The sequence below is a fragment of the Columba livia genome, chromosome Z (assembly GCF_036013475.1).
Source record: "Columba livia isolate bColLiv1 breed racing homer chromosome Z, bColLiv1.pat.W.v2, whole genome shotgun sequence".
Lineage (NCBI taxonomy): Eukaryota > Metazoa > Chordata > Aves > Columbiformes > Columbidae > Columba > Columba livia.
The window spans coordinates 17,467,768-17,491,723 of NC_088642.1; the positions used below are offsets into that span (position 1 = coordinate 17,467,768).

At 44.4% G+C, this 23,956-nt stretch overlaps 1 long non-coding RNA gene across 1 annotated transcript; it reads left to right on the top strand.

The window, feature by feature from the left end:
• Window positions 1-992: 992 nt before the first annotated feature.
• LOC110361187 (uncharacterized) lies at window positions 993-23,245 on the top strand. Its single transcript, XR_002417618.2, has 3 exons — window positions 993-1,724; window positions 8,066-8,155; window positions 20,922-23,245. It is a non-coding gene; the product is annotated as an uncharacterized LOC110361187 (long non-coding RNA).
• The last annotated feature ends 711 nt before the right edge of the window (window positions 23,246-23,956 follow it).

The window sequence follows — 23,956 nt, forward strand, 5'->3', positions numbered from 1 at the left end:
ATTGGCAAGTTTTAATGGTCCAGTGTAGTTATAGCTTGTGATGTAACACCATGAGAAGTTATCTTTTTAAAAATCGTTACGTATATTTGGAGCTGGAAGAAGTAATGTGAAGGTGCTTTCCTTAAAGCTCACTCTAAGCCTGCATATTTCAGGGGAATTCTACTCTCTGCTCTTTCTAAAAATGTGTATCTCAATAGCCAGAATATGGGCTAGGCACATATGCATCTGAAATTATTTGCATGACAAAAGAGTATGTGGTTGCTAGAACATCCAAACAGGAACAAAGTCCTCCTTCTTGAAAACAAAATATATACATATATATGTCCTTTTCAAATTGATTTTTAAATATAAAAGTAAAATGTTAATGTAAATAATGCTAAGTCAGCCTGCTCCAACTGGGAACCTGTCCTGTGCAGGTGCTTATAGGGAGATATTCTGGTAACAGATAATTAAGCAACTAAGCATTTGAAAATGTCAGGAGAGAAAAATGATCTTTTCACCTCACTGAGTTCATTTTTAAAACTGTGTTAGCTGAGCTCACTCTGGTCCCATATAGCCAGCCTGCAGCTCTGCTGGGGGCATGCACTATGGCCATTGAACACACAGATAGAGGGAAAAATGAGGAAAAAGACCTTTTATTGATCCTCCTTTGCTCAAGGAGGACCTGTGAATCTCCAGAAACTGCTACATGTGGTTCTTGCTTGCATTGGCCTTTAGAGCCAGGCCTTGGTTGTCACTTGCTTCATGGCTGAGACCTGTTCTTTCCCACAAGCCATGCCCCAGTGCTGCTGCACCCAGGTGACTCTCCTCTGGCCCTGTGGTTCAGATATACTCTTGGAGCCTCTCCTTTTCAGGAGATGCCAGAGCAAGGATGGACAGGTTGTCAGATGTAAAGAGGAGAAAGCAGTGGGGCATCTCTCAGACTTTGCAACAAGGCAACTCAGCCAGGACAAGAGCTGTAGCATGATAGTTTGGCCCCTCCACCATCTTTGAAATTACTCTCTGTGTCCCCGGGGAGGGCAAGGGTGCAGTCTCTGCTGCCATGGAAGCTTGGGCAATGCAGCAAGTGCCTGACCTCCTGGCATTTCAGCAGCCCTTGCAGCAGCAGTGTGGGACCTGGGCACCGGGGCAAGGCAGTCCCAGACAGCGCTTCAAAACCTGATATATCACCCCAAAGCCCCAGCACCTGCTTCAAATCTGGCACCCTTTTTGGAGTGGAGTGCAGCTGGGGACATGGGACATACTCCTTTTGCTCCCTCTCCCTGTCCTTTTGCAGCCCTGAGAATACTGAGCATATGAAAATGCTGGCTGCCCACTGAACTTGCAGGTTTACTGGCGGCAACAGAGTCTAAATATCACTGTGCTTTGTTAACTATCTCTGCACATCATGAGGATGCCTGGAACCCTTCCCTCTCTCAGGTGTAAGCCTGTCCCTGTTTGTATCTATCTGTGGTATCACTCAACATCCCCTTGCTATTCCCTGTAATTGAGATAAGAAAGAGTGGAGAGTATTCTCCATGTTTTGCCACTGACTACAAACAGCTATTCCTAATTATGTGTTAATGATTTCCTAATAAAGAGCAAGGCTCTCAAGGCTTTGCATCACCAGGTCCTCAGTGCTGTCTCTCTGAGTATCACCCAAATTCACCTTCTGCTGTAGCTCTGGCTGCCTACCTTGTGCCAACAGCAAGCTGATGCAACAGGGAACACATGCCTACTTAACGGTAAGTATTACATTGAAATATAATATTGCAGCAACTTCTGCCTCCAGGATAGCCACAGAAATACCAGAACATCCTTGTCTAGATATGTCATGCTAAGCAGAGAGCAGTATCACGCAAAGCCTTATACCAGGACTTGGAAGCTCAGTCTGGACAACTGGACTGTGTTAACACTCAGTTGGAGTGAACTTTCCTTGATAGTCTGAAAATTAAAAGTCTTTAAGTTGCAAGGCTATAAAATGAGAGACAGATGTAGTCCATCACAGGTAAACTTACAAAATTGTAATTTTGCTCACATGCAGCCAATTTAAAATTACCCTTACTAGGAGTCAGGAAGCCTCACCAAAAAAGAGACCACACCCAAACCTGTAATGCTTCAGTAGAGCAGATGAGAGCCTGCTCTTCAAGACAGGCTGACTGATGGAATGGCTTCAGTGGGCTCTGAGAGAGATGCATGTTGATTCTCATGTGAATAAGACAAAATGAAGGTGTTGGCCATAGATGGCCACCAGTGACTTTACACAGATTCCCTACACAATCAGGACTAACTGCACAGAAGATGAATTTATTTTATAAATAGCATGATTTGAAAATAAATTAATGGGTAAAGAGGGGAACCCGTAAGACAGTGAACATAGGAACTAGACTGCAATGAGGGGTTAAAATTAAAAATTTAAAGAATTGCCTAAACTCTTGTATGCTCAGTAGATAAGAACAGCTCAGCAGTCAGAGACAATTCTGCCGGATTACCTATAAGATTGGATGGGGGATGAATGAGTATGTGTGTCCCTCGGGATTCAGGGCATGGCTGGGTTACAACGTGTTCATGAAGGTGCATGGGAAGTCCAAAGCTGTGAGTACCCCAAAAAGAGATTTCTGTGCCCATGGTCTGAATGCCTATAGCACTTGTGCCCATTGTAAGGGCCTGGGCTTTCATTGAGTCCCACCATTTTCAGCCCAGACTGGATGTGCTGAATGAATGCCTATTTGCCCATGACCTGCTCAGTACAGCTGAGTGAAAAACAGGCTTTGTAACTGTGTGGGCAATTAAAACCAAAAACTATGGGAAAAATACCGAGTGAAAAATAAGAAAGCATGAAGAATTTCATCAAATTAATGTCCAAAGGCTGGCTGACCTGTTAAAGATAGTTCAGCTTCATTTTGACTTTACTTAGTACTCTCCAAAACCTTTTTCCCATTTTAGGGGGAGGCCTGGATTAGTTTTGAAGTGGATAATGGTGTTTCAAAATAAGGAGTAGGGAAGTTTTGTTCTTCACTGTCGAATTAAAATGATGCAGCATTTCTAAAATAAATTCCCTCATGCTAAAACCCACAAAAATCTTGAGCTTTAATATACTTCTGCCATTTTTTTCCCTTGGAAACTTTTCAGGTTTGGCTTTTTTTTTTTTTTTTTAAATAACTGTTTAAGAGATTCACTCGTTGGCAAAAAGTTCCTTCCCTGTCTAATCCAGAGTTAAAGCTCTGAGCTGCAGCTCTGTGAGTTAAGGCTTTCTCACTGGGGCTGTAGCAGGCTGGTGTCTTCTCCTGACATAAATTCACCAGTGAGCCTCATAACTCAGGGAAGTATAAAATCAGTTGAGCTATGCAGCTGTAAAACCGGAGCCATGCAGCAGGGAATCAGGCATAGGCTGCTAATTTCACACCATTGGGGAAAAAAATGGAGTCTAAAGTTAATTAAAATCAAAAGAATCCCTCTATAAATTATGTCTGAGGATGCTGGAGTGAAAAGGACAGAAGGCAAATGAATATTTAAGGTGGGGAACTTAACTAGCCCTGGTAGAAGCTGATGTGTCTCACCTTTGGCCTCATTGTCTTTCTTGCAGTTAAGGGCAGTTGTTCATGCAGGGTCTGCTCCTGATGTGCATGGGGGGGTCTAGGGCTCTCTGTAGCTTGATGGGTGTGAAATCACTGCAGAGTTTGTGCACTGCCTCAGGCTGGGTGCTGAAGAGGACTCCTGGCTGCTCCCTGCTGCCTGTGATGTTTGGCAGGGTGCTGGCAAGGGGAAAGTCCCAGGCTGGCATCGCAGGTGCTTCAGGTGTGCATGCTGCAGACTGCCACTCATGCAGACACAGACAGCTGGGGACGGAAAGGTGTCCATGGGGTATGGGACCAGACCTGCACCTCCTTGCTGTGGGTCATGTGTGGGCAGAGGGAACCGCTGAGGACAGGAGCAGGGGACTGGGTGGACCTCCATCTGCGGGGAAGCTGCGGGTTAGAGCATCCCCAGTGCACACAGGTGCTGTTTTTCTGCTGGGGTGATGCCAGCTGGCACCAGCCACCATCCAGCACCTTGTGCTAGAGGAAGGCTTCTTTGCACAGCCAGGAGGGTGCATGTAACCTGTGTGAGTCGCCCCTAATAAGCTCAGTCTGGTATTAAGCCATTTCTTGATGCCATTGACCAAACGATGCTTTTCTTTAAACCTGCGTAAAACTAAAGTAGCTCCACTAGAGGCCAAGGTATAATGCAGATTTATGCTACACTGATTAGCAGTAGAGTTTGATCCTGTTACTTTATAATTCCGTGGCTGCAGTTTTACTAGTCCTGGGAGTGCAGAGCAAAAGTATTTTTATTTACTTCCTCTGAACTCCAAGTGCATTTTGCTGTGATACCTTAAATAAAGCATCTTTCAGAACAGTGGACCTCTCAGATCAATGTATTCTCCTCTGTCGGTGAATTGTGGTCTAACGTCCCAAGGCATACAGGACCCATAAAGTACCGGCCTATAATAGCATTTCACCTCAGTGAATCTAGCAGCTCCCACTGTGTTGTGTACAAAATTAGTCCCTGACCTTTCAAAGGGCTCAGCAGCCAGCAGGCCCACCTGTCTGTGGACTGACTTGTTGCAACTTCAGGTGGTGGACAACTCATTGTCTTGTTGTGACATGCGTGTTTTCCTTGGATAAGGAATCATAGCACATCATCACCTTTTCTTTGTGAAAGAAATTATTGCCAAAAAGCCCATGAGTGTATTTTTGGTGAAAATAGCTATAAACCCATATTTTTCACCTCGCATGACCATTCCTCTAACAAAACAAGCTGGGTTTTCCCTCCTGTGGATAGCAGTTCTACATTCTAATGAGACATTACCTGCAAAGTGTAGCAGGATGAGGACTTGCCATGTGCAGCCCTTTGGGAACATTAAGTATTAAAAGCACTTGCCCCCCAAACCATAAAATTTCTCCCTGTGAAAGGAGACTGCCAGGGCCAGAAAAGTCACCTTGCAGATATGGAGATGGGGAGAGCAGGTGTCAAGTACATGTGAGGAATTGTTTTCCTTCCTGATGCTTTGTTATTCAGGCTCTGTGATCCAAATGGAAATGAAGGAAAGGAAAAGCTTTCAGTCCAAGTGGGAAAGAGATCTCTGGCAGGATTAAATTGTACCCTGCCTCTTGAGTTCTGGCTATGCTGCTAATCATTCCTCTGTGACGGAAACAGTTGCCACTGCAATCTTTCTAGAAAATATGCTGTGGCTGTGGGAGAGAGTCTTAAAGCAGCAAAATGTGACAACTCACTGAAACACACAATCTAAGTAAAAAATGGAGCAGACAAATTAAAGCCCTCTAATCAACAGTGTTAGTTTATAACAAGAGAGGAAATTGTAATTTAGTCATGGTTGAATGTTTCCCATTTTCTCTCAGTGTTCACAGCTCCTTTTTATAATTGTGCTTTTGTGGAGAGAGAGGTGCTGGGATTCTCTGGGGTTTCAGGAATTTCTTTGCTTTATCCTGAATGCACCTGTCTGTTCCCTCCATGACACAGCCGCTAATACTACTCTGGATACAGCAAGGAAAAAATGGGCTTCTAATTTCATGCTTGAAGTTGGAAGACATAATATCGGCTCAGTTCCCTGTCTAAAAATTGCTTTCTAGCATAAGCCTCTTGGAATTCTGCTTTTGTGTCCTCAGAAGGATCAGGATGTGAGGATCCCTCTGGCTGTGTATGATCTCTGTATATGCTGAAAAACAGAATATAATGGTTGCTCTATACTATGTAAAAATTCTAATAAGAGGTGAGTCACATAAAGTTTTTCACTGCCTTCCCCTTTCATTCTTAATATACGTTCTAGCCATGTCTCAGGAACATAGCTTGTCAGCGTATGTAGGTATAATCTGATTCATGTTGACATCTTGTAAAGACTGGGGAGGTGTTATGCAGGCAGCTGCAAGGGCACTTCTCAGAGAGTGGAAAGAAACACTGTGTTATTCCCCCTCTAATGTGAGTTTTTAAAGGTTACGTCATTTATGCAGTATGTTCAAAGGCATCAAAACCAAGCTCCAGTAAGAAGCAGAGTCAGGAGAGGGTTAAGGAAGTCAGTGATGCCTGATGTTAACGTCTTCCCTCTTTTTCAGCTTTGTAAAAGATAAACGTTTCAGATTTCAATCTGTGGTTCCCAGCAGTGCTTTGGAAACACTGCAGTAGGCCTGCAAAAATCGCTAATGCTGGGCCAAGCCGAGATAATGCGTCTCAGCAGGAATGACATAATGCCCTAAAAGAAGAGTATGATGTAATGCATATCTAAAAAATCAGAGCCAATTTCTGTTAGAAAGGCTTGAAGTCTAGCACTAATTCTGCAATATACAAAACTTATGGGGTTTAGATTTTTGTTTGTTTGTTTGTTTTTCATTTTTTTAAAGAATAATTTTGTAAAGCTTACTGCATTTGTGCAGTCTGCCTCAGTTACTGGGGAAGCCTCTCCCTTGTTCTGCACTTTCTTGCAGTTCAACTGCTTACTGAAAGCCATTAAGCATTTCACCTTGGTTGAGGTGCCTGCAATATGTAACACTGTAATTTATAGCGTTAACATGGCTGTTTATGCAGGTGAGGCATAAAGCGTATATAGCATATTACGGTAAATCCTGCTTAATGAAGGTGTTGTGCAGGGATTTATTAGACTCACTAAGGTCTCATGGAAAAGTTAAACAGTATTTGTGCTAAGCTCAGCTTGGGCTTCAGCCACTGCAAATCCTCAGTCCTTGGTGGAGTTGCTCCCCTGAGTAAGGTGAGACAGATTTGGGACCATGCAGTTTATAAACCATCCTGTTTAGTTTTCTTGTCTTTTATTAATAACCACGCTGCCAGAGCAGCAGGACTAGCCTGCTGCTCAGTACGCCTGAGCCAGCGGGACTGGTGTACTGGGAGATGCTGCAGGGTTTGTTTCCAGGCAGGGCATTTCTGAGCAGCCCTGCCTGGGTTCTGCGCCTGCCCTGACTCCAGCCCCTGGACAAGTGGTGGGATGTTCTGGAGGGTCTCACCATCACCTTGGCCCACTCATGGTCTGCGGTAAGGAGACCATGGTGATTCCCAGGGACATGGCTGCCTTTGGAGCTGTGGCCCTGCAACCCTCATGCACCCTTGTGGGGTGAGGGCAGGAGCTGCTGCCACTGGCTGTCTCTGCCCTTTGGAGATAGGACAAAGCTGTGGGTCTGGCTCTGCAAGTTGGGGAAAGCCATGGTGGTTTCTGGCATTGGAGCAGATGGCAACAGCCCATACCAGGCAGGATCTCACCTTGGCTGCCTGTGCAGCCACATCACCCTACAGCCATAGTGTGGCAATATATGAACCTTCGCTGTGTCTTCACCTCACAAATGTCAAATTATTGGAATCAGACCTCACATGCTTTCAAAATACCTCCAGTTTTCCAGAACCAGCCCTGACTGGGGTTGTGCCTCCAGTTCCTATGTTGAGACCACAGACCAGGGACTTTTCAGAGGTCCCATCACAGTCAGGGCAGGGGTCTCTGGGCCACAACCTGATCTCCCAGGAAAGAACAATTGTGTTGCAGCCTCTCATGTCAGCTGATGGAGACCTTCCCCAGGATGAATCCTGAATAGCAGAGTCAATTCAAGAGTGTTTGCACTGAAAACAAGAATCCTTAAAAATGATGGGTAAGATAGTTCACGCACTGCAGCCCTATACCATGGCAGGTAGATGCCAGCATGATTTTGGCTTCCCTGGTGTCTGTGACAGGGAGCCGATCCGTGCTAATCAAGCCATCTCATCTCAAGCAACTGAGGTATTGATATGTAACCTCAGCTGGCTCTTGTAGACTTGAGGTTTACATTTTTGCTTTGTCGTGTTAAGAAACACTGGGAATGTCAGATATCAAAGGCTTGTGTTTACTTGATTATGAGATGCAAGGTTGCTAACTGAGATTTGGTAGGCAAATAAACTTGTGACCTTGTTCTAAAAATTAATAAACCATCATCAGTACCTCAAAGGAGGGGGGGAAGCTGGCATCTGTTCCTGTTAGTTCAAGCCTGGACCTGCTTTTCATTCAGAATGACCTGACTGCAAATGGACGCTGCTGTGTTTTATGTTACAGACTGCCTTCTAAAGGAGAGTGATCCGAGACGCATGGCATCATTAAATTGGGAATGATGCCGGACATGTGCAACAACCACACAAGTGAAAGGTGAGTTGCTACCTCAAATTGTTTTAAAAACTCATTATCGTTAATAAATACCAAGCTGTGTTATGTGCACCATTTCATTAAAAGAGGATAGCCAGAAGGAGAGCTTAATTATCTTGCTCTAGCAAAAATCTCTAGGGGCAAAAGGGGAATGTATAATTATAGCATCAATATGGCCTATCAGCCTGCTGGTGGGCCAGCGACACAGGGACCCATCTCTCTAATCCTGACCTTGCCTCAGCCGCATGTGACTGTTGGGCCAAGTTGTTTAACCTTCACTCTAACATGGGACCTCTCATACTTCCAGGGGTAAGTAACCAAACTACCCTGAAGACGAAGTTTTGTATAAGGACTGAAGCATTTGTAACCTATTTTGGCTTTTCCCATTTGCCTTTATGCATACTTATACATATGCAGTCCCAGCTGACTTGAACTCAGTGACCAGGATTACATTGGCAAAGGAGGCACTGCACGACTTAAGACCATTGCAGCTAGCACCCGGGCATGCTGTGAAATTGCCGCATGTCAGTTATCTTGAAACCACATAGAAAACAATGTAGCTGCTAGAGTCAACCACATAGGACTAGTTTTGATAAGAGCTGAGGAAAGAGAAGCACAGGACCAGGTTTGTGATATATCTACAGCTATAAACTGAGTGCAACATGTTGTATATCTGATCAGCGCAGGGTGAGTCAGGGAGTAACAAAACTCTGTTTTTACAGTATGAACTGGTCTAGGATGTCCTGGAGCCCTGGGTATCCGTTGATACTGCTTTCCTGTTTACCCATATCCCATATCTTTACAGCTACTGCTACCACTTCAGCCAAAAGACCTGGCAAGCTGTCTTCTGTCCCAGAGGTGTTCACAGATGCAGCCAGTGTAGTGCCTGTACCCCGATAATCTGCTGTGAGCCTATTGCTTTGTGCACCTAATTAATCTCAACAGCTATGTTACGTAGTACTGAGTGAAGCATCTTGCCTGGTGTAGAAATGCCTTGAGTTTACAAGTGGCACTTTCAATGGCATTGGTATGGTGTGGGAAGCTTCCCTCCTATTGCAACCTAATATTTGGTGGAGGGTAGTCTCTGTTGGGCTAGCAGATGAAGGAAAAGAATATATTCCCAGAACAGTACAGGGCTAGTGTGGTGAACTGCCTAGCCTTGGGTAAGTCAGCCCAGGTGCAGTGGCCTCCCTGGCATCTCTGATGCTAAAACTCTCTTTGAGCTACCCGGGGTCTCTGTGTGCCAGGGCTGCAGACATGTGCCACGGCTGCAGACATGTGCCGTGTAGCCTTGCTCTCTTGGCAGCACTGCTTGGAGGAGAGCTTGGGGTTCAGTCCTGCCATCCTGCTCTTCTACCTGAACTTTTACTGTACTTCTAACGCTTCTCATTTCTGCGTCTCAAAGGCTGCCCATGCACTGAGTCTCTCATTTCCACCTTAAGGAGTAATAAGGCCTAGGAGCCACTTAATCCTGTTTCAAAGATACAGTGAGATCACAGTATCACAATATGTTTGGGATTGGAAGGGACCTCAGAAGATCATCTAGTCCAATCCCCCTGCTGGAGCAGGAACGCCTAGGTGAGGTCGCACAGGGACATGTCCAGGTGGGTTTTGAATGTCTCCAGAGAAGGGGACTCCACAACCTCCCTGGGCAGCCTGTTCCAGTGCTATCTGCTAAGGAAGAAGAACTAGCGCGCTTAGGATGAGAAATTGCAAAAGTTGTGGCCAGAGAAGTCTTCCTAGCCAAGCAAGGAGCGGAGTTAGAAAGTATTTGAGTGAGATATTCCTAATTCTTCAGGGCACAGCAAGAACTTGTCAGTTCCTCCCTTCTGACCCTATCACAGAGTACGAGAACAACAGGTCTCCATGACATTAAAGGCAACAAATTTAGAAGGAATTACAAAGGATATTGTTTTGCACTCTAAATAGACAGCCTATGGTTTTCACTAATACAGGCATTCGATGTCAAGCATGTATGGATGTATCTTCAAAAAACATTGGCTAATTTGATCACCACTGGCTACCACTTGATGCGCTAAGGTAATTCAGGGTTGGATTTCACCCTACAGTCTTGCAACTGACTGCCTCTGGGGTAGTGGTGTGCCTGTGTGGGACCACTGCACAACTGGCTGAGAGGATCCAAGTTTTTTTTCTTCTCTAAGTTTTTATTTATAAGATCTCCAGAGACATGAGGCTGAAGCAAATGGAATAACATTGGAATAACAACATCCAAAGCTAAAACTCAGATCCAAAAAGGAATCTGGGATTTAAACTTTCTTGTTTCCACATCCAGCTTGGCATTGAACTCAGTAGGAAGTTAGCACCTCAGTGTCTTGGTAGGTCTGATCTTATTGGTTAAAGAGACAGCTGTGTAATGCCTGGACTCTACATGACTGAGACACAAAGGAAAGTGATTACTGTTGTCTTTGCTCCCTGGGAACTTAGAACATCAGCTACTATAACTTTGAAGGCACCTTGAGAAATATTTTTTAAGGTGCCTCCACTGCAATGATCCTGCAGGTGAAATTTCTACTGTCTTTTGTTAGGTGTGCCCATGCTCACAGTCGATTTTGGTGTGCCACATGGCTGGAACTGACTGTCCCCACTGTCTCTGGTGCTAACTTTGGAATTTGAGCCACTCCCCACTCTGTGCCTGAATTTCCTCCTTACTGACCTCCTGTCTTTCTGGATCATCTTAAGAGAAAGCCAGCTGAGGAGTAGCAAGACAGCATAGATATCTTCTTGGAAAGGTGAAGGGCTGCTGACGTGCAGGAGCAGGCTGTTCCCTGCCTCTCCACACACTTGCTGCAATGTGGAGTGAGGCGAGGGGGTGATGGAGACCTTGAGGTCGTGCTTGGTCAGGACAACCTTCCTCCTTTGGAGCTGTGGAGAGCCCGTCTTGCTCTTGTGCAGTGCCTAAGTGTAACTCAGCACACCGATCCACCCACTTTCCCCTTCCAGAGAGCAAAGCCCTTCAGAAGCCACCACAGAGGGGTCTGGGAGCTCTGTGCTGTTGCGTGCAGAGTGTCTGGAAATGCGAAATGTTGCAATGTCTGTTACTCTCTGTTACTATCACTGTTTCAGTGGCTTCCAGTTTCTCGCTGCTGAGACAAGAGTGATTCACACCTGAACACTCTGTGCACCCTCTGGTGCCCAGAAAGGGGCTGTCAGTGGAATGGTTGCTTTTCCCCTATTGCATGACACTGAAATGATGGCTTCTGGCTGCCAGGGAAGCTGCCTGAAAGCAATGGAGACCTCCTGGGTATACCTGGGCATTGCCAATGACGGGCCTGGCCTCTCACTCCTCTGCAGGGTGACTCACCCGGCTCCAGCTCTGCAGAATAAATAAATCACAGCTGCAGCTACAGACAGCAGTGCTGAGGGCAGCAGCCCCAGGACTGAGCAGAGCACAGCCTCCCAAGACCCCATGTCCTTGGCAGGCAGGATTCGGTGACAGTAGCAGCTCAAGACACCTTTGAGCACTCCTTTAATTTCACAAAGCAGATTCTGTTCCTGGTCCTGCAGCGATGCTCTGACAAGCTATGTTTTCATTTCATGTTTCTGGTGGGTACTTGGAAGAGTTGAGCACACCCAAGCCACAAGATGCTGCAATGCAACCAGCTGCGAGTGAAGCAGAAGTGTCAGCCCTGGTATACAACATGGAGGAAAAATGTATGTTTCTGAGCCCCTGGCACAGACTGTGGCCTCTGAGGGCATGATGGCTCTCACCTGCATGCCAATGATCGAATAAATACTTTGGATGCCTTCAGCTGAGGGAGAGCTGTGCTGTCCACCACTGCTGCAGGCTGCTGAGGTTTCTGGCTGTGAGAGCTGGGCAGCTGCAGCTGCCAGCCCTTGGGCCTCCCTATCCAAAACCATCACCTAGTGATCAAGTACCTGACAACCTTTCAGGGCACCCACTGCCTGACCATTCCCCATCAGGTGTTGTACCACCAGTCCCGTGAAGCTCAGATATAAGTGCTGAAATGAGTAATTCCTGGCTTCAGGCAGAGTTGGTGGCATATCCCATTAGGAGGCCTGCACAATATTTTCCATTGTAGGAGTCTATTTCTAGTTGCACTTCTTTTTGCCAAGTGTATCTGCCTCAAGCTGCTGTTTTATTTACATTTCATCCAAAACAATGTCTGTCTCTTGAAGTGAAGGGAGTGGAAAATACTTTAAAAAAAAATCCATATGTAACTGAGTGTATATATACATGTGTATGTAAAATCTGGCTATAACTTTGTGTTGTGCACTCTGGAATGGGAGTGCAGGCAATCAGTACAGGGAACTCCACCTTTCCTGTGCAAACCCACCCAAGCTGCAAGCCCTGTTCACCCTGGCTCAGGTAGGACCTCCTGAAGCTGTGCAGACCTGGCTTCCTGTGGCACCAGCTGCGCTGAGCCCACCAGACCCACGCTCAGCAGGAAATGGGGGGAGCGTGGCACAGCCTCCCCACTCCTGCCGTACCTCTGATCCACCTGACGCTCCTCCTGCCCTGATTATCTCTTTTCCTTGTCTTTGCTGTAAGCGATCTGTGCACACCTACTAGCTGCATGGCCCTACTCCACACCCAGCCACAGGTTTTTTACCAGCCCAACGGAGATGGGGCACCAGCAGGGACTGAAAGTGGTGGAGGAGATTTTGAAAGGGAGTTAAAATCAGAGGGAAAAGGGGCAGCTGAGGCTTTGCTGCAGTATGTCTGCCCATGGGACACCAGGGCTGGTGAGTCCTGCAGCTTGCAGAGGGGCTTCTGGAAACAGGAGTTTAATTTCCACTGCCTTTGGCTGAGTAGCGTGGGAGCCAGCAGGCACTAGAGGGAATGTCAGAGTGTGACTCAGAAAGGAGAAGGAGGAAGGAAAAAAACCTGGCTCCTCTACTTCTGAAAATTATTTGGGAAAGAAAGCTTGCTTAGCTCACTCTTGAAGATCTAAGGTTTTGGGTTTACAGAGACAGGGTTTATTTAAAAAGGATGAATTTTCTGGACGTAAGTGAAACCTGCATGTAAGATACATGTGTTATCCCAACAGCGTCTGTGCTAAGAAACAATCAAACTTCAGACTGGAGGGGTGCATACAACAGTAGTTGCCCAGAATCCTATTTTTGAAGATGTTCTCATACACAAAGACACAAATCTCTGCCATTTTGCAGCTCAGTTTAGGTTTCACCTGAAGCCTATAATATATCTCTCATGTTTATCACATCTGCATGACCAAAAGGCAGCTACTTCTGGGGTCTGGAAGTGGGGGGTAAGTAAGTGCATTGCCCCCCAGCTGGGAATTAGGGACATCAGTGCAATAAGTCAGGGATGTTGTAGCCATGTGTTTGTCCAGCACCTAGTAAAACGAGGTTTACTCCAAGTTTGAGCTCCTAGTCAGACTGAAATTGAAGAAATAAAAATGGTAATATTATAAAAATCAATAATTTTAGCCAAGGGTACATTTAAGTCACCCATCATTTGAAAATGACATCAGACTCCATAAGTTTGCACACCAGATATTTCTTGTGCCTTTATCTTATCTCTCTCTCACACACACACAGTCACAAGCCTAAAACATCATTAATCTTCTAGCGACTGAAAGGCAGAGTCAACCTTAAAGGGAATAAATCCAGGGCTCCAAGTTTACCTACAACCAGCAGGAGTTCATGCTGCAGAATTCCATGCTTGCTGGATTTGGTTGCACTGGCCGTGGAAGCACCAAATGTTTCAAGGAAAGGGTTTTGGTGGCAAGAGACTGGACATACTTATATTTCACTGGTAAAGTCCTGGACCCTCCACACTGAACGTTTTATGAGTAGAAGTAGTTGTCAGTACTCCCACAACCCAACTCATGCAGAAAATGGGACAAGAGGGGCAGTGCACTCCACTCCAGGGCAGATGTTTCACCTTCACCTGGGTGAGGCTTGCATCTCCCTATTTAGCTCAGCTCTGGGTGGCCAATAGCCACTTGCTGGCCTGCAGAAGGAAATGTGCAAGTCAGGCTCAACCTGAGCTGGAAGCAGAAAGACATGAAGGGACATTATTCAGTGACAGTGGCTGATGCTTTTTTTCCCTCATCCTTGCAGTCCTAGCTTTTGCAAGTTCTGCTTTGCTTCTCTGGACTCTGGAAACTCCATCAGACCTCCCTTGTTCTGCAGGCAATCTGCAGTATTTGATCTGTTTCATCATTTTCTGCCATCTTGCATCTATTTTACTGTGTTGTCTGAGGTACAGGCTGTCTCCCCCTGTGCTGCTACAGCACATAGCACAAGGAGGTCCAGACCTCATGTGAGCTCTTGTGTTTCAAAAATCTTATTGTCCCTTCTGTTTGTTTTCGTAAACTGCAATGCCTTACACTGATTGCATGGGAAATTCGCTGCATAAGGAATGCGTGGCCATAAGGAATAATCTTACTGGATTGCACCAAAGTTTAGTGAAACTAATGCTTTACTTTGGTGAGGAGTGAGTGTTCAGTGGGCAGTGGTACAACTGTGCTCAGCAGGGGCTTCCCAAAAGGTGACCTTTACTGATTGCAATTACGAACCTACACACAAAGCTGGCATTTAGGCTAGGGTTTGTGCTCCTTCTTGCTGTGGAAATCCATCTTTTCCAACATAGTCCCAGCATGAAGCTAAAGGCTGACCCCTGATGGAGGCAAACTGGGAACCTTTAGTGGAGAAGCCCAGGTGGGGAACAGGGAGGCTCTGGTGCCCTGTATGCCAGGGGACTTTTGGAAGCTGAGTACCTTGCTATGCATGCTGATCAGGAAACCTATCTGCACTCCAGGTCAGCTATTGAAATGTGAAGTCTTTCCTTTCTCAAATGCTTGCCTGGGGCTATAGCTGGACTACTGACAGAGAACTAAAATGTCATATTACCACTCCCACACAGTTCAATCAGGATGCTATGGTGTGCTGCTGCCACAGTACAGAAAAATGGCAGGTGCCACAATAACACCTTTGGTTTCCCTGTTATTATTCTTCGGGCAAAGGTGCATGGAGAGCTGTACTCCACTTTTTCCTCAGTATTGGGTTCGTAACTTGATGGCCAGACTTTGGTCCTTCAGAGACAGTGCACTTTCTCCTCTAGGTAAATGCTGGTCTGCTTTTCATTTAAATATTAATTTGGGCTGGCACGACATAGTGTGTAATATCGCCACTCTCTGTGAGGATTAGAGTGATTAGGAGTCTCAGAATTCACTTTAATCAGTCAGTTCAATACTGCTGAGATTTGCAGTCTGCCCTCTCCCATGCAGCAGCCAGAGTCTTCTGACACGCTAACAAAATTGAAATGAGTTCCTTCATCTTAGACAAGGATAATTAATCTTCAAACACTGTTTATCTTAGCCCAAAAATCCCCAGAATTCAGAACCAAATTAATTTAAAGTCTAAATCTGCTTTAACTAGTAATTGGTTAATCAACAGGCTCGATGTGTAATTATATTCTTTGTTCACACTCCTTACAGGCTTGAAAAGACCATCTAATTCCTATGTTGCTTTCATTCCTATAATTAGACCATGTGACATATAATTCTGTATGTATAGTGTACAAATTCTTTCCTGGAATAATTTCCCTGAGATTGTTTCCTACAGATGATTTTTTTTTTTAAACTTAAAAAAAGCTTTCACATGATTTCTTGGTTATTTTGGATTTCTGTGACTCATTTAGAGATTGTGCAAAGAGTTTTAAGCTTTGAATCTCTGCTCTCTGCCTGTCACTGAAGAAATCTACCCTGTGTTTTTATTTCCCTCACTTGCATTTGACATAGCTTTAACAGTTAAGGGATCCTTGCTCTCTCTGAATATTGATAGCATGTGGCAAACTCAAGTTACTGTCCTTCTTATTATCTTTCAGAACAGACCAGCCACAAAACCTATTAGCTGGTGTTATTCTTGTGGACAGGAATTATTGTTGCTATGAGGAATAGGAGGTCTGAGAATAAATCGGAGAAGGAAATTGTGGTCTTTTTAACACAGAGTTGTGGGTCTTCTTTACTTACTGGATATTGTCATAACCCCATTGTGGTCAGTGGTCCGGTCAATGGTTTTCGTATTTCTGCTCACAGAATTCCCTGTTTCCATCAGCTTCATGAGTGCTTATATGCCAGTATGCATTAATATCCACTCTTCTTCAATAATGCCTCCTTGCTGAAACCTATTAAAGCCCAAAGCCTGTTTAACTCTATGCATACCTAAATGTATTCCAACTCTCATTCTTGTTAATGACAGATAGATTATAGCTTCAAGAACCAAGTTGAAAACCTTTTCCTTCTGATTAATGAGATGGAGGAGAGTTTGACTACCAAGACCTTACTGATATGAGTCCTTAGAGGGCAGGGGAATATCAGGCTTTTAAGTGTTTGGGCTCAAAACCTCCATGGATCTGTGTGGCTTTAGCCTACCATTTTGCAGCACCCTTAAAAGTGGAGCATTTGTTTTATCTACAAAGCATTTCGCACCTCTTGGCCGTTTGTTTTGATACCTGCCTAGGAACTTCAGCAGCATGGAGGAAAGATGACGAGGGAGATAAAGGAGAGACATCACATGAGCTGCACTGGTTGACAGGGGAGCCTCTGCCCTTGCTGATAGCCAGACAGCTCTAGCACATGCATTTGTCCTTGTTCCCAGCAGTGTTGGACATGTGAGCTGCCTGGGCTCTACAGGTGAGGTGAAGCGAGGTGAGTAGCCTGGAGTAGCGATCCCCGCTGTGGGGGTTAGGAGATGTTATCAAAGGCACTTCTTCATGGCCAGTAGCTCCTCCATCATGATTCTATTAAGTGGAGATGGTGAATCAGCAAGATAAGCCTTGGCAAATTTTCAAATTCTGTTCAATATCAGATGGAGGAATATGCAGTGAGCTGCAGCCTGGGAGTGGTTGTTCTGGGTGCACCCCACCATCCAAAGCTACCTCCAGTTTGTCAGGAACATGGTCACCTTTCTCTGGGAGAAACACCATGTCAGACCAAAGGCGCAGTCAGGAGTCCTTCCCTCTGGGAAGCAATGTTTTCTAAGATCTTCACCCTTTGAAAGATTTCCTAGCATTAGATTTCCAATGGGAATCTCAAAGCCCATAATGGATCAAGAAAGCAGTTGGAACAATCATTTCAATGCATGAAGCTGAGGAGGTTTCCATCACCTCTCTACCAGCCCCTGTGAATCCTTTTCTGACCATTTGCTACTGTCTCAGTATTTTTACTAAGCAGACAGTTCTTCCTGTTTGCATTCACTGCTCTGTATTTCTTTTCTCCTCCATGCTAGTATACATGACAGTCCAGGTTTGTCTCACTTATTCATATTTGCTGAAAGCCATAGTGATTAGAGAATTTCACACCTTCCTACCCAGAGAGGCTGTACTTCTGCCATGGTGCTCAACCTGATCCAAACCACTGGAAAAGGCTTCCCTGGGCTTGCAATTAGCCAGCCCTATTGATTGTTCTCCCAAACAGTGTCACAACTAGGAGATCAGAGATTTAGGCAGAGAAGCAAGCACTTGCCCGAACTCTTTCCTAGAAGTCCCCTCTACAGCCAAAGGGTAGAACCAAACAGTAGTCAGCAGACCTGGATTAACCCTCATTAGGCATATGACTGAGCCCCCGTCTGCTTCTCAGGCTCCCTCTGTGAGGTATCTTCACTCTGCAATGGTGAGGTTACAGAACCATTAAGTGTGGCCGTAATAGGTGAAACTCCATATTAAAGCTCAGCATGTAAAGACTGCAGGAGCACATCCTTACTTTTCTGAACAAATGACAGAAGTTCTGCCCATGTTTATGGCAGAGGAAAAATTAAATATGGAGAAAGGAACATAAGGGTTTGTTCTGGAAGTGCTTGGCCAAGCTGTGGCTCCTGTGTTTGTGGCTATTCTCAGCTTTGGGAGTCCAAGCCCTGGCGCTGGCCCTGGGCAAGAACCTCGGGTTATGCTTGACTCCTGCCCTGGGCTGTGAAGTGAAGCCCCAGCTAGAGCTCCTGCATGCAAAAACCATGTGTCAACCTCCTCCTGTCCCATCTCACCATGCACAGCAGTGGCTTTGGAATAATGGAGCTGTAAATCTCTGTTTCCTTTTATTTAATTGCCAGCTTCTGAACCACTATGAGTCACATTCTTAAGCTTTTCTTAATAAACATGGGGATAAAAGACATTCTTGAAATGTTCTTAAAGAGACAAAACAAAGCAAAACCCAAATGACAACTGCAATTCCACTGTAATTTCCTGCTTTGGGTAGAGAAACTTTAAGAACATAAAACCTAGGAAGATGTGCTAAGAATGTGGAAGCAGGGTATGGCACAGAAATTATGCTTTGCCTGCACTTCATGATTATACAGTAGTCCCATTCAAGCTATTAGGAAGGTAGAAGGAAGAAACATTCTGAAATTTATAAGTAGTTTCTCTAAGGAAATAGCTGAAACAATCTTGTTTTGAAATCTACGTAACTTTTTTTTTAATAAGATGTTATTGGCACCCTTCATAGAAGGGTCATAGACCCATTTAATTAGTGAAAAACTTTTATGTTGGCACCTAAACAAGTTGCTAAGACTGACGGTAATGACTTTATATTTATATGGCAGAAAATGTTGACAAAATATTTCATTTAATATTTGTAAAGGGGGAAATGTCTCTTTCTCCCCTTTCATTTTGAAAGAGATTCATCCCTTGCACCTTGAAAAATGGTGTCCAGAGCTGCTTTAATAATGTCCTTCCAGGAGACATGGAATTTCATCACCCAGTTTTCGTTGTACCCCTTCACAGCTGACCCTAGAGCAACTTCTTTTTAGCTAAGGTACAATACCTAGACACTGCAGAGACGCAAGTTTTGATTTGTTTCCTGTGATGTAAAAGATGGCCAGAAGGAGAAAAGAGTTAACATGACCTCCTATCGCTTGCAGGACAAGAGTGTTCAAATACCCCTGGTCTGTGCAGGAGGCGAAATGTCACAGAAAGGTAAACATTGGAGACTTAATCCTGGTCTCATAGAACAAGGAGAGCTGACACTGCAGGTGGATATAGAAACAAGCACCTGAGAGCGGGACAGGGCAAAGGAAACAGCAGCAAGTTCCTGCTCTCACAGATACCAGGATTCTTTGATTTGCCTTGCCCTAAACCACTCAATAGTTAAAATATTTCTGCAATATATATGGACGCTTGAGTTACTGAGAGATTTCCAAAGTCCCATTTCTACTGTACCAACATGGGGACACTGATTTAAAACTCCAGACCATTCTGTCTTTCCAGGGTTCCCTGTCTTGGACAGGCAGATGCTCTGAGGGCTACATTCTCTTTTCTCCTCAATGCTTCTCCTCCTCTGTCCCATATAGGCACAGCTGGGAAGCAACAAGCTCACAGCATAGGTAGCACAGGAGTAGTTTTAGACAGGTTGGTGAATCTCAGGATGTTGCTTTCTGTCATCATCTAGCTCTCACTACTCAGAAATCATCCTTCTCTCCCCAGAACTCATGCACCATCTCCTGAGCCAACCAGCTCTTGGGCGCAGTTTGAAATCCCCCTCCTTACTCTACAGTCCTCCCAGGTGCATGGTAGCTCTTTGAGAGGTTAAGTCTTGTTGTGTGCTCTCAGCACAATTCATACAAGCTTTTCCTCAGCTCCTGCCTTTGATAGCGTTCTCCTTTACAGCTCTGGTTTTGGGAGGTCTTACACTTTGGCGTTACCTTTGGAATGAGAGCTACTGCAGGGAATAGGCTTCCGCTGCACAACGCCTCTTCAACCTGTTGCTTATGGTACACAGGAAACCAGTGGGAAAATTTGGACGTAAAATAGAACATTTCATTCTGAAAAAAAAAAATCACCCCAAATTTCTAGTTTAACAGCCACAGAGCATCTTGAGGACCATATTCCTCAGGGAACATTAAATTTCTTGCATGGCTGAGATCTCTTAGCCTTCAATTTTTTGTAGGCCCCTGCTCAAAGATCCTCCTCAGAAATGCAGAATCTCTGAGGTGATTTATCTGCTCAATTATACAAACAACTTGTGGAAAGTGTATTTCTTTCCCTTGCAAGTTCAGCCTCATCCAAGGTCTAAATTTGCAGATAGAGGCAAATACATTATAATGGTGATGATTGATAGTTGAAGATTTCTCAGGTTCAGAGTGTACCCTAATATAGGCCATTTTTCATCATCTAGACTTGCCTGATAATGATGTCATTTCCATTGCTTGAATGTTGAAGTGGCAGCCACGTATCATGGAGTTAAAATGACTGTTTATAGGGCAGCTAAATTGTGTTCTTATCAGTTTAGGGCAGTGTTTGCTTTGCTTCTGGGGACAAAACGACAATTGGACTTTCCTAAAACTCATCAAACAGGATTAGAATGCCAAGAATACAAATATGAGTTGTAGTCAAGCTTGGGGAAAAAAGGGAGTGAAGAAAAAAGGAGAGCTATTTTTGTGTGAAAATATGATGACCATCAGATAAAAATGACAAAGTTGTACTTGTCAGAAAATAAGCCACATTGCTGATCACTGGATAACTTTGATGTAATATTCTGCAATTATTTAACTGAGATTTCTCGGCAAGATTAATGGTGAAGTTTTTAAAACATGCATGGAGAAGAGCTTTCTTCTAATATCCAGCTGTCAGGCAGCCCTTATCTGGGGCTTATGTTGATTGATTATGATTGGGATTGAACTAGAACATGACCTCTAAATAAAAAAGAAAATTATGCAGATTTGAAAGTGAACGATCATGCTTTTGGTTCTTTCCTAAATATTTCAAGACCTGCTTAGGGCCTCATATGTTTATATATACATACTTACGCTATATGCATATATGTCTTTGCAGACTCAGCTCTATTAACATGTGAAAAATCAGCAAGAAGAACCGCACCAAACTCTTCTGTTTTCTGCATCACAAAATACCGTGAATTAGGTTTAATAAATCATTTCCAGCATACAGGACTCACATTGGAATGAATTGTTTATGAGATACTCTGTGATCTTAAGCAGTCCACAGATTTTGAGCAAAAGCAGACCAATTTCCTCTGAAAAAAATGCTAGCTTCTAGTGTATGACATTGGATGAATTGTTATATATACTTTGGAAAGGATGGCGACTGTAAATCTCACTTTGGACACTTCATGAAATATTTGCAGCATATTTTAAACTAGCTTAGTGGTGCCAGTTCTTCTCTAGCGCTCACCACCTACCTTGTGCTTTCGTGAGGCACTTTGAGTACAATGGAGAAAACCTTGGGTGGGCTGGCCAGCCACAGTACCTGCCAGGCTGCATCCAGCTGGAGACACACCTTTGCCCAGGAGCCTCTCTTCTGCAGCTGAAAAACTGAAGGAACTCAACAGGACTTTCCAGTTTTACCCTCTGTTAATTCCCCCCCACAAATCAAGGGGATTTACAGCACTTTTACATGTTTGACCTGATCAGTCTCTGAAACTGGGTTTGGAGTAGCTAGTCATATGGAAAACAGCTAGGAGATGCCAAGCTTAGCCATGGCAGCTCTAAAGAGCACCATGTCCTGAGCAAAGTGATCAGGTCAAGTAGAAGGTGCTATCTATCCCCTTTTGTGTTTTATTTTTTGTACAGCACAGCCACGTAGTTCTGGCTGAGGTTGATGCTGCCTGCAGGTCCCAGCATGCCGACAAGTTGGTGGGACCAACATGCATGAGTAGTCCCACCTTTTGCGTGCCCTTACCAGCACTGCCTTTCCGTTTGTGCACAGTCCTCTGCATGTTTTGTCTAAAGGAGTCTTTTTCTACCCTTCTTCAGACGCATCACATAATAGGGTGTTTATGGAGCTTGCTTGGCCCTGCACTATCATATTGACCCCTTTAACTGAATGTCACATCCAGATGAGAAAGATGAAACAGGAGACAAGCAAGGCTGCTCTGTCTCTCTGAGGAGCTGGCTTGGTACCCTGAGAAACAAAAACAAGGGTGCACTCCCACATCACAGCGTGAGGCTTCGGGCACCTCCAGCCCCCTGGCTGAGGTGAGCTGGTTACAGAGGGCAGATGCCCTTCCAAAGGGTAGCCATGCTTCATCTGTAACATCTGTATCTGAAAAACCTGTTCATGCAACCATTGGGAAAAAAAAAAAAAAAAAGCTAAATCAAACCCTGCATGGATAATCCTCTCTCCCTAAAACGGGGGAGACAATCAAAGTGAAATGTGAAAGCATTCAAAACATGAAATGCGTTTACATCTAGTTGCAAAGGAAAACCGCCATGGCAACATACCCTCAGGTGGCCAGTGGTTTGCTTCAGAAGGATCTTCTCAGGCTCATAGAGGGCTGAGAAATGCTGCACAGTGACTGTCCTTCCTCCCTCATGTGCTTCATGTGTCTGTGCTGCAGCTGGCCAACACTGAACTCTGTGGCACACAGAAAGGATTTTGCAAGAAGATGTCTATCTTAAAGAAATAGACTTTGTTTTCCTGTAGTATTCCAAAAGATCCTCACCTTTTTCCAGCGGCCACTTACAGAATGGGGAGGGGAAATGGAGAAGCAGCAGAATTGTTTCCCTGCTTTCTCCACAAGAAAAAAGGCAGGACTAAAGGAAGCAGGTTTCTCCCAGTCTTTTAAAACTCTTGTTCCTCTTCTCAGGCACCATGAGTTTTGGGGCACCTGTTTTCTCTCCCTCCCATAATAAACCCTGGAATTCTTAAAAGGTCGCATTTTAAAAAAGATTTGTCAGTCCCACAAAATTTCCATGGAAAGGCTTTCAAAATCAGCAAAAACGTATTGTCTCTTCTTTCTTCTGGATCTTACTTGGATTTCTGCATCTTGATCTTATTTGGGCTAAGTATAAAAGAAGGTATAAAGGGGGGCTAATAAGACTTCAGGATTTGTAGCTGAATGAGCAGTGTGTAGGTGGGAGACACTGCCAAGAGAGCTTGATTTTCAAAGGGATTGCAAAGGGCTGGTGATCCTGGGGGCGGAGGCCTGTGCTGCAGATGAGGTTACTTACATGTGGGGCATAGGTAAAGGAGGCACAATCCAGATACAAATGACCAAGCTTTACAGGTTTTGATGTGGATAAGGATGTTTCTGCCATTCTCTCTCAATGGCTTTTGGAATTGTGTGAAAGAATCTGACTTGAAAAATTAAATAATGTTCAATCATTAAAAAATAAAACGAAAACCCGCCTTTTTTTTTTTTTTTTAGTCAGATATCTAGAGACCAGAATCACATTAGGTCTTCAATCTGACAGAACATGAAAATAATGGCAAACATCTCTTTACAGCAAAATCTGCAGTTTACTTTGGAACAGTGTAAACAATGTTGTTATAACAAGGATGTCGTGAGTTTTAATGGCACAGGAAAGCATGATAGAACAGATTTATATCAAAGCCTATTATAGCAGAGAGCCTTATAATAAGTTCAGAATGTATTTGTGTCATACTCAAAATGCCATCTCAGGCACAGACAAGACTGATGAGTAAAAATGATTAGATGCAGGGATTTATCTTTCTTTTCCAGAATGGGGACTTTTGCTTATCTCCCTTTAGGTTGCAATGCTTAAACCTCTAATTTCCAGATACCACTGGAACACAAAGCAGATGAGCCTCCATTTGCATAAATTTCCTTTCAATTTTTACCCAACTGCTGGAAATTAATGAAACTTCACTAGTTAAATAAAAAATAAAAAATTAGATCCTATTTTCTTGTAGTAGAAGCTGAAAAATACCCCTCTATCAAAACACTACCACATTTCCTTGCTCAGTTATGGCCTGAAGATGGGAACAAAACCTCTTACCCTCAGCCCTACAGACAAGAGGTTTCGTGTGAGGGTCTCTCCCAGCCCACTTCTTCCAGCTCTGCATCCTTGTCCTGCACCACTGTCAGCAGCTGACACCACTGACACAGC